The following is a 9,911-nucleotide window of genomic DNA, read 5'->3' on the forward strand; positions in this document are numbered from 1 at the left end:
TAAACCTTATAAAACCATAGTCTTTTGAGAAACCATTATGGGTCGTGTTTAGGACAAATTTTTAATATTTCCAGTCTCATAGATGATTCTAAGGCACAAAATAAAAACTCGTTTCATCACCATATACCAACCTACTCGTCAATAATCAAGTTCATGGTCCGAGGAGGACCCAAAATTCCCATTTGGGATTTTGATGGTTTAACTATCAAGATTTTCGCAACCTGATCCGAAATATATAAAAACATACATGTATCATCAATGTTTGAAATCCCATAGAAAATGTAAATTGGATCCAAAACCTCATACCAAGAAAATAAAATCTTCAAAATATGATTTATATAATAATAATTGAACAGAATTATATTAATCCAAATCATTGCTACATAAGTTATCATCATTACCATCCACACCAAAACACTACTGAGACCTGCACTAGACATGATTACATCAACCAACACCTTTGCATCTCTCAAGAACAAGAAAAAAGGAGGCAAATTTACTATCAATAATAAACATTAATAATTAATATTGGTAATTCTTTTTTAGAAAACTTCTAGTTTCAAGATCATCTTGTTCTTGTTCTTCTAATTTTTCTAACTTCTGCTTGTATCATAATAATAATAATTAAATTAAAAATAACTGGAGAGAAGAATCTTGATTCTTACTCCTTTTTGCTGCAAATTTCCCATCCCAAAAATCAAAACCGAAACCGAATAAAAATCGGATCTTTGTTATTTACCCCCTTCCAAGATTTCAATTTTGTTGAGCAACAAGTTGATCAAGCTGCATTTGCTCAATCCACGCACTCAATGCCGATTGATCGATTTGGTCAACCTGCATGTTTGACTTCTCACCGCTACCACCTTCACCAAACGGCCCGTCACCACCCGACATCCTTTCCAGAGGTGTTTCTTTAACCAAAGATTGAACCCATGACAGATCAGGTTCCTCCCCATTATTATTATTCCCGCCATTTTCAAAAGACGAAGATCTTCGAAGCCTACCGAACTCATCCGAACTAACATTAACCCCCCAATCAGCTTTTTCGTTACCCGAACCCCATTTTGACCACGGGTCAACAACCGAGCCCGTGACATTAGACGATCTCGACCCAAGTTCCCACGAACTCAAGCCCCTAAACTGATGCTGATTCTCGCGTGCCAACATCGAAACCCGAGAACTCATGGGTGAAATCGGGTCAACGCTTCTCGGGGACATTCTACCAGGAGACTGAACCGACTGAACCGAAAAGGCAGGATTTTTTGGTGAGAAGTTTGTGTTGATTGGTGATAACATACTTTGTTGTTGCTGAAACTGATTGAAAACCGATGAATTATGTCTAGGGGAAAAAACCGACTGATCAGAAAATCTTGGAGACGAGCTCTCGGCTGCAAAGATATCGTCGAGTTTTGTCGGGGTTAAAATGGTCCTTTGTTGTCGGTTCAATTCATTGAAAAGCTGCATGTTAAGTTCTTGATCGATATCTCGGGCGTTTAGAGATGATCTTAAACGACTCGACTGAAGGTTACTTCCCGGTAAATGCAAAGACGGGACATTCGGTTGGGCCCAGTTGCCATTGGCATTTGGAGACATAGGTGGTGTGAAAGACGGGCTAAGGCTCGGCCCTGGGCCCGCCCCCTGGCCCGACATCAAGCTCATGGCTGCAGCAAAATCCAATGCACTTGGGCCTGGGCCCGAACCGGACCGAGGTGACGGGACTGCAGAGCCCGTTGACACAAACAGCGGGCGCAGCTCTTCTTGTGCATGTGCAAAGAAACAGACGCGTCGGTTACACCCGGACCCATCTTTACAAAGACGGGTCCGGTATTGGGCCGGATGTAACCAACACTCGAAAACCCCGTGCGCGTATTCACACATATCGCCTCTTCGACAAGTGCCTTTGCGGAAATCGGGACACGGGACACAGCTATAATGGTATTTCCGTGGATCCCGCCGACGGGCATTTTCGCCCGGGTGAACAAACGGGCATTCGGTCCAGTCATGAGAGTAGGCCCGTGAACAAGGTCGGACCTTAAACGAGTACATCCGAAACTCATCAGTTGAGTAAATACTATTCTTGATATCTGGTAATGACGGGTCAACTGGGTACTCCCGTTTCGGGTCACTAAAAGCCAACGCCTTTAAAGAACTTTCCAAATCTAATTCCGGGTCTTGTTCTGCATCGTTTCCCGTTTCTGGCTCCGGTTCTGGTTCCGGCTCGGGCAAGGGCAAACCGCTAGTTTCCCCATCGACGCGAAGAACCTCTTCGAGTGTCTTTTTCATATCGGGAAACTTCGGAGAAACGACTATCACATCCACGGGTCGAAGCCCGTTAACATCTATCAAATTCCGGTCAGCACCCGCAAGTAACAACAGTTTAACGATTTCGACCGCATTTAAAGATCCGCCAGAAGCAGCACAATGAAGTGCGGTGGTTTTATCAACACCACATAACTGATTCACATCGGATTTTGACCGATCAAGAATATACTTCAAAACATCAATGCTTCCGTACAATGCAGCCACCATTAACGGGGTTCGGTGTTCAAGAACCATTTGTTTTGACCCCTTTTGGCGACCGTACCACAGTCCAACTTCATCAATACCAGTCGGGTCAGATTCGGTTGACTTTTTGAACCCTTCAATGTCATTATTTGCAGCCAGTTCCAGTAAAGTAGCAAATGCATCTTCAGTTTCAACGCTCAGTTGGCTCATGTTGGCGAAATTGTTGAGAAAGAACGTTACGATCAATGATCACCAGTCAACAGTCAAACTGTGTAAAATTTACCTATCCCATGACTTTGAAGTTTGAACTGCAAAAGAACAAGAAAACAAAAAACAAGATTAAAGATTAAAACTTTATCAAAAACCAACACAGAAATAGTACTTTAGGGGTGTTTGGGAATCGGGATTGCTTAATTAAACCAGATTTAATCATTTTATTGAAAATAGAGCTCATTTCATAATAACATAAACTTTAAGATGCAATATAAGTATAAATCAAGATTAAAGATCTAAACTTTATGAGAAAACCACAAAAATATATGTCACTTTAGGGGTGTTTGGGACTTTGGGTGTGACTTAAAACTTATTATTGTGAATAGAAGTTAAAGGTTATCCCACAAAAATATCCAATCTTATGATTAGGGGTGTTTGGGAATTGGGATAGATTGATAAAACCATAGATAATCAATCATCTTATTGAGTCTTGGATCCATAAAAACACATTATTTTTAAAACTTTAAGTTGCACGAAAACGGTTAAAACGCACATCCAAACACCCCTCTTCCATAATCAAATCAATCAAGATGAGTAACCAAGATTATTAATTTCATTGGTACAACTAGTCAACTACACAATAAACACACACACAAACAGTTCTTGATGTATCTATAACACATTAAAGATCTCAAGTAAATAGCTTGGGGAAAAGGTCAAATGAAAAAGTTGATGTTGCAAAGTGATAATTAATATATAATATAAATATGGAGATGTAGACAAGATGAAAGACTAAACTCTTGTACAAAAATAGATAAAATAAGTTGGAGTCATGGGTAGATGATAATATACTCTTGATAGAGAATGAAGACAAATTTATTGGTATTTAGAATACTGTGATTGATCACCAAACCAACCATCAAATTTTTCCATAAAAACAAAATTATCATGTAGAAAATCCACACTGATGCATCTTATTTTCTTCACTTTGAAAAAAATAAAAAGTTTTTATTTATTTATTATTTATTATTTTTTTGTGTAGTTTTGAATGATTGAATCCCTGATTTTTGGTTGTTTATAATCAAGATTGCATGAAAACAGTAAAGGGTAATCATAAAAGTTGACAAAAAAGTCAAAATTGAAATGAAAAACCAAATTTTTATTCAGAAATTGAGACAAATTTGTTCTTTCAAAGAACAAGAAACCCATGAAAAATACAATCTTTTGAATCCATATTTTATGGTTATTTATCATCAAGATTGCATGAAAACAGATATGTGTATTCAAGAAAGTTGACAAAAAAAAAGTCAAAATTGAAATGAAAAGCTAAATCTTTATTCAGAAATTAAGAACAATCAGTTCTTTAAAAGAAACCCAACAACCCAATAAAAACTGTTTTTCAAATCCCTTGTTTTTGGTTGATTATCATCAAGATTGCATGAAAACAAAATGGATAGTCAAGAAAGTTGACCAAAAGTCAAAATTGATACAACAAAAAAGCTAAACCTTTATTCAGAAATCAACAACAATCAGTTGTTTAAACTTTAAACCAAACCCAAAAACCCCATGAAAAATATAGACATAAAAATCTCAACTTGATTAACAATTAAACATAACCCCCAAAAACCAATCATCAAAAGGAAGTTGTACCACACGCATAACAACTTGTACTTTATTTCCCTGCGCTGAAAACAACAAACATGCTTCAATGCCGTTTCTTGTCAATCAACCCACAAAAATCACATTCCTCAACCGATCAAAAAGCAGTAATTTTTACCCAAAAAGTGTTTCAAGAAACTGAGAACCGGTCGGGTAAAACCCACCAAAACACACACATAAGTGTGTGTACGGACACACACTTTCGGATTCAGATTCCAAAAGGGTGTCCGAAAATATAAAGATCGGTGAGTTTAACTTAAAATCAGTAAACACACATTATCAGTTCGCCGGAAAAGTAACCGGAGACTTACCGGATTTGTTGTTGCTCTTGTTGTTGTAATAATAATAATAATAATAATCTGATGGGTTTTCAGATCTAAGAAAGAAAAAGTTTGATTTGTGAAGGGTTAATAATAAGAATAATAATCAGAAGAGAAGAGCTTATTATTATTGTTGTTGTTCTTGCATCTTCTCCATTTCCTATGCCTCCTCTACTTCAACTGATATAAATTATTATTGTTTATTATTATTATTATTATTATTATTATTATTACAATGGAAGCTAAAGTTTTATAAAAGGTTTACAATTTTGGTTAAGTGAACACTTTTGGGCGCTTTAGTTGAAAGTGTTACATTGGAGTCCCTCTTTTGGTACTTGGAGTTGTGTTTTGTTTCGTTTACGGAATTTTCTGGAACTAGAATGTTAACTTTTTATATGTGCTTGACGAGAAAAGTTTGTGGGATGATTGTGTGTCTTACTAGCACAATCCTCTGTTGTTTGTAATGAAAGGTTATCTTTATGAATTTTTTAAAATTACGTTTTTTTAAGTAATGCATATTAAAATCAACATGAAAATTCTGAAAAGCTTATTTAAAAATAGTCTTATTTGTAGGCATGTAGTGGTTAGGTTTAGGACAACTTTTTCGTATTTCCAATCTAATACTTGTTTTAAAGTAGGTTTACAGTTTAAATAAGCACGTGATAAAAGTCTATGAGAAAATTATATCTTAAAAGCACAATCATTTATTAGTTGCAAAGAAAGTTTAGCTTCATGATTATTAATATAAGGTTAGTTAGAATACACATACATGAAAAGAAATGCAATTTGGTTTATTGAGTGCAAGCTTGTTTGGAAAGAGTCTCATGGTGTTTATGTAGTAGTCAGGTTTACGACAACCTTTTTTTATTTCAAATCTCTTACATTATTTTAAGATGTTTTTTATACTAATTATCATTTTCACCTGACGCTTAAACCTTAAAATGTTTAATTGTGATCATAGCTTATCAATATTTTAATAATTTGCAAGTCTTTAAAAACTCAATTCTTTGGGTATTCTCTTTTAGTTCCCGCTATAACACGATACCGTCCGAACTATTATTCATATCCATTCTCCTAGTTGTAAGTTGTAATGACATTGATTTGAGTCATTTGGTAAAAAAAGGGTTATTTGTTTCACTTCTAAAGTATAGCGATCATTATGTTATGTTTACATAGCTATAGGGTTGATATGGTATTTTATATATACATAATGCCCTCCTTTTATTTTGTTGAAAGAAACGCCTACCCAATAAAAGTGGGATTATGTATTTCTTTGTCTTTTTCTTTCTTTGTTTTATATTTTTTTACTATGTTAGTTACCCGTGTAGCACACGGGTTAAAATAAATAAATTTATTTAAATAATAACACAATCTAAAATACGAAAAATATTTTCAATATGGTAGAATAAATTACACAATACACAATATGAAAATAAAAAGTTGTTACAAAATTCATAAATTTCAACATATTTATTTGTACACAATATTTGTAGTTTTATTTGTAACTTTATTTTATATATCGAAACTTAGTAGTTTCACTTTGTTTATGCTTTAAACTCTAAATAATCCAACACATAACTGACCATAAGCTAAAATAAATTGTATAAAGATTGAATTTAGTTTTTATTAATCATCATTGCAAAACAAAAATAAAGTGAAATTTCATTCTTTGAAATTTATTATTTTATCTAAAGGTGTGGGATTTTTTAAGAATAGAAGTATGTGTTCCAATATTAAATATTTTCTTTGTGCGTCGGTAAAAAAAAACATGCTTTTTGGGGGAGAGATACTATTTCAGCAATCGAGTCACAGGTATCTAACATATTCATACCTAAGGCTTTTCCACAAAGTGGTGACGAAACGTATAACTTGTACAGATCTTTCCATTTTCCAACTCGATCCAATCCATTCGTTCGTAGAGCTATTTACTCGATCGCAGACATTTCTGGAACACCTCTAACAGAGGGACAAATAGTCAATTTTGAAAGAACTTATTGTCAACCTCTTTCATATATGAATCTATCTGATTCAGAAGGGAAGAACTTGTATCAGTATCTCAATTTCAATTCAAACATGGGTTTGATTCACACTCCATGTTCTGAGAAATCTTTACCATCCGAAAAGAGGAAAAAACGGAGTCTTTGTCTAAAGAAATGCGTTGAGAAAGGGCAGATGTATAGAACTTTTCAACAAGATAGTGCTTATTCAACTCTCTCAAAATGGAATCTATTCCAAACATATATGCCATGGTTCCTTACTTCGACAGGGTACAGATATCTAAAGTTTTTATTTTTAGATACTTTTTCAGACCTATTGCCGATACTAAGTAGCAGCCAAAAATTTGTATCCATTTTTCATGATATTATGCATGGATCAGATATATCATGGCGTATTCTGGATATGATTTCGGCTTTTATAACACGGCTATCATATTGTATTTTCTTGTGTAGTTTAGTTTCATTGCATAGACCAATTTTCTAGTTTTTTTTATTTTAAGTAACATCACTTCAATATCGGCTTTAGGACTAACCTATGACTTGACAACCTTAGATTTTGAGGCCATTTAAAACATCAGAAAACTAATACTTTCTTGTAACGTATCGTTTTACTGAAACATGGTACTATTTTCATCTCCCGAAAACATGGATAACAAACGTTTGTTGATTTTTTGAACGACCTCATTTTTTTGTGCAAGTACAACTCATTCACTAAAGAATTCTATATTTTTGAAAACTTCAATAATAGAAGGATATACACAGCCAATTTGTCATCCGATTAACAGTGTGCTAATGTCTAACATTTGTATGACAAAGTTAAGAAGTTGTCTTATCTACCTGAAAACCAAAACATATAATCTAGTGTTTATATTTTTTTGAATTTTTATGATGATGAACTTAACATAAACGATGAGTTGATTAAATAATCAATTAAAAAATGAAGTTGTAAATGGTTACTTTTTAAACTAACCCGTGAACGAACTCATTATAATCATAAACTGTTTTGACCTTAACCATGTTTGATACCTTAACCAGTTAAAGAAACTGGCTCGTTTAAATTAACATAAACACTGAGAATACATTAATAGTGAATTTGTCTTTTAAAGTTTTGAAAGAAAAAACTTGTAATATAGTAAACATTCATATATATATATATATTTAGTAAGTAAAAGTTTATTGAAATTTTAAATTTAAGTTAATCTTGTCTCCTCCTCCAATAATATCATTTATTATAAAACCTTAATATTAATTAACTAATAAATAATATATTTAAAACCTTAATTTTTGCATCATTATTCAAAATCAAATGTGAAAATGGGTTATTTATAAAAATTAATATTAATAACCAATACAATAAATTTATACAAAAAAAATAACATATTTATGCTGATATTTAGTTGTTTAAAATGAAGAAAAAATCATTAAAAAGAGAAAAACGAAAGATTAAAAAGAAAAAAAATGAAATACAAAACTATTAATAAGAAAGAGAAATGTATTTAATATGAGAGAAAGAGGAGAGAAAATTTGGTGAGAAACATTTTGGTGATGACATGTGGCATTAGAAAGTTTTATTTATTATATAGTATAGATTAATTTCGGGATTATTCATGTACCTAATTAAATTTTCGAATAAACAAAATATATAATTGAACTTTAAGATAATATTATTATGTGAATATTATTTAAAATAATATTGTTATTGTAATTTTTAACTTGTTTTACATTAATTGAAGCATATCAAGCTAATACTTTTCTAAGAATAATTAATAAGATTATTGATTTTGTTATGTTATAGGAGTAATAAAATATGACTACTTAGCATTAATTGAAGTCTATGAAAGCTAATATTGTTATAATAAAATTAATAAAAAAAAGGTTATTTAACTTTTCAGCTGGTCAAGAACTTATTAAGTGGTAATCAACATTTTCACACACACAAAAATTATAACTATTTATTGATTTTGTTATATTATAATAAAATTTGACTACTTAGCATTAATTAAAGCCTATCCTAGGTAATATTGTTATATTAATTAAAATTAGTATAAAAGGTTATTTAACTTTCAGCTGGTCAATAATATATTAAGTGATAATCAACATTTTCACACACAAAAATTATAACCTTTTGTTTTGAACAATACAAAAAGTAGTGTATTTTAAATAGACTCAATAGGATTTATTATAGCAAAATAGTTTAAAGGTTGTTTCATTTAGTTTTAACATGTTTGGTGATTTTTTTTTAAATCAACTTAATTTCATTATTAAGCTCAAATGGTTACAATAAATTATCTTATAAATTATTGTTACACTGTTACGATTCTCTAGCAGTTAAACTAAATTTTAAAATGTTAGCGTTAACTTTTTTACATTCATGTTAAAATATTATGTAAATAACAATTTTAAGGTTGAACGATACAAAACAATTAATAATTTTATAAATATTGTGTTTTATTTATTCTATTCAGAAGATAATGAAACCCGCTAATTGCATTCATGAGTTTATGCAACACTATTCGATAGTGTGGATCTCTGGATTGCGAATAGTGTTTTGTTATTTTTTTATTTTAGCTTATTTTTTTACCCTTATGCACTTACGTTTTTAACTCATCTATTCATTAATTAATTTGATGTCTTTAATAACTTGCATTTATTAATTTATTATGAAGTGTTGTATAACTAGTGTTATTTAATTATTTTTTCTAAATTTTTTGGCATAAATTTCGTTGAAAACTAAGTTATTTTAAAATAAAGTACCTTTTGGTATCGTGACTCGTAAGCTATAATGTTGATACCGTACTAGAACCATCTTGAACCAAACTGGTTCTGATCGGTATTATCAGATTCGGACATTCGGTACCAGTATTTGTTTCTATGATTTCAAATCCGTGTATAACTTTTTCTTGATATTTTGGTATAAATTTTGTTGAATATGAAGTTGTATTCAAAATAAAGTATATTTATAGCGTAGACTATACAGATATCAATATCGTATCAGCATAGTGACGAACTATAACAAACCAAATCAATATCGGTAAAAATCATTGCATCTTGCGGGCTATATTTTACTACAACATATCATATACTATGATTTTTATTATAAGTTGTTTGATTGTTATAAGATTATATTTTGTCCTTTTAAGAATAAAAATGAAGTTTATAGCGCTAGTTTTTTTTTTTCCTTTTTAAATAGTTCATTATTTATAATTTATGATCTTGA

General features: G+C 31.7%; 1 pseudogene across 2 annotated transcripts; it reads right to left on the reverse strand.

The window, feature by feature from the left end:
* Window positions 1–400: 400 nt before the first annotated feature.
* On the reverse strand, window positions 401–5,326 carry LOC143529358 (zinc finger CCCH domain-containing protein 30 pseudogene; annotated as a pseudogene). 2 transcript variants are annotated; one of them, XR_013134642.1, is made up of 3 exons: window positions 4,685–5,326; window positions 666–2,799; window positions 401–499 (listed from the first exon to the last, which is right to left on the reverse strand). The product of XR_013134642.1 is annotated as a zinc finger CCCH domain-containing protein 30 pseudogene, transcript variant X2 (transcript). The 2 variants fall into 2 exon arrangements; XR_013134641.1 differs by lacking the exon at window positions 401–499 and having other exon boundaries at window positions 509–2,799.
* Window positions 5,327–9,911: the final 4,585 nt, after the last annotated feature.

The sequence above is a fragment of the Bidens hawaiensis genome, unplaced genomic scaffold, assembly GCF_021521415.1.
Source record: "Bidens hawaiensis isolate Kalapana, Puna unplaced genomic scaffold, B.hawaiensis_p1.1 tig00008535_1, whole genome shotgun sequence".
NCBI lineage: Eukaryota > Viridiplantae > Streptophyta > Magnoliopsida > Asterales > Asteraceae > Bidens > Bidens hawaiensis.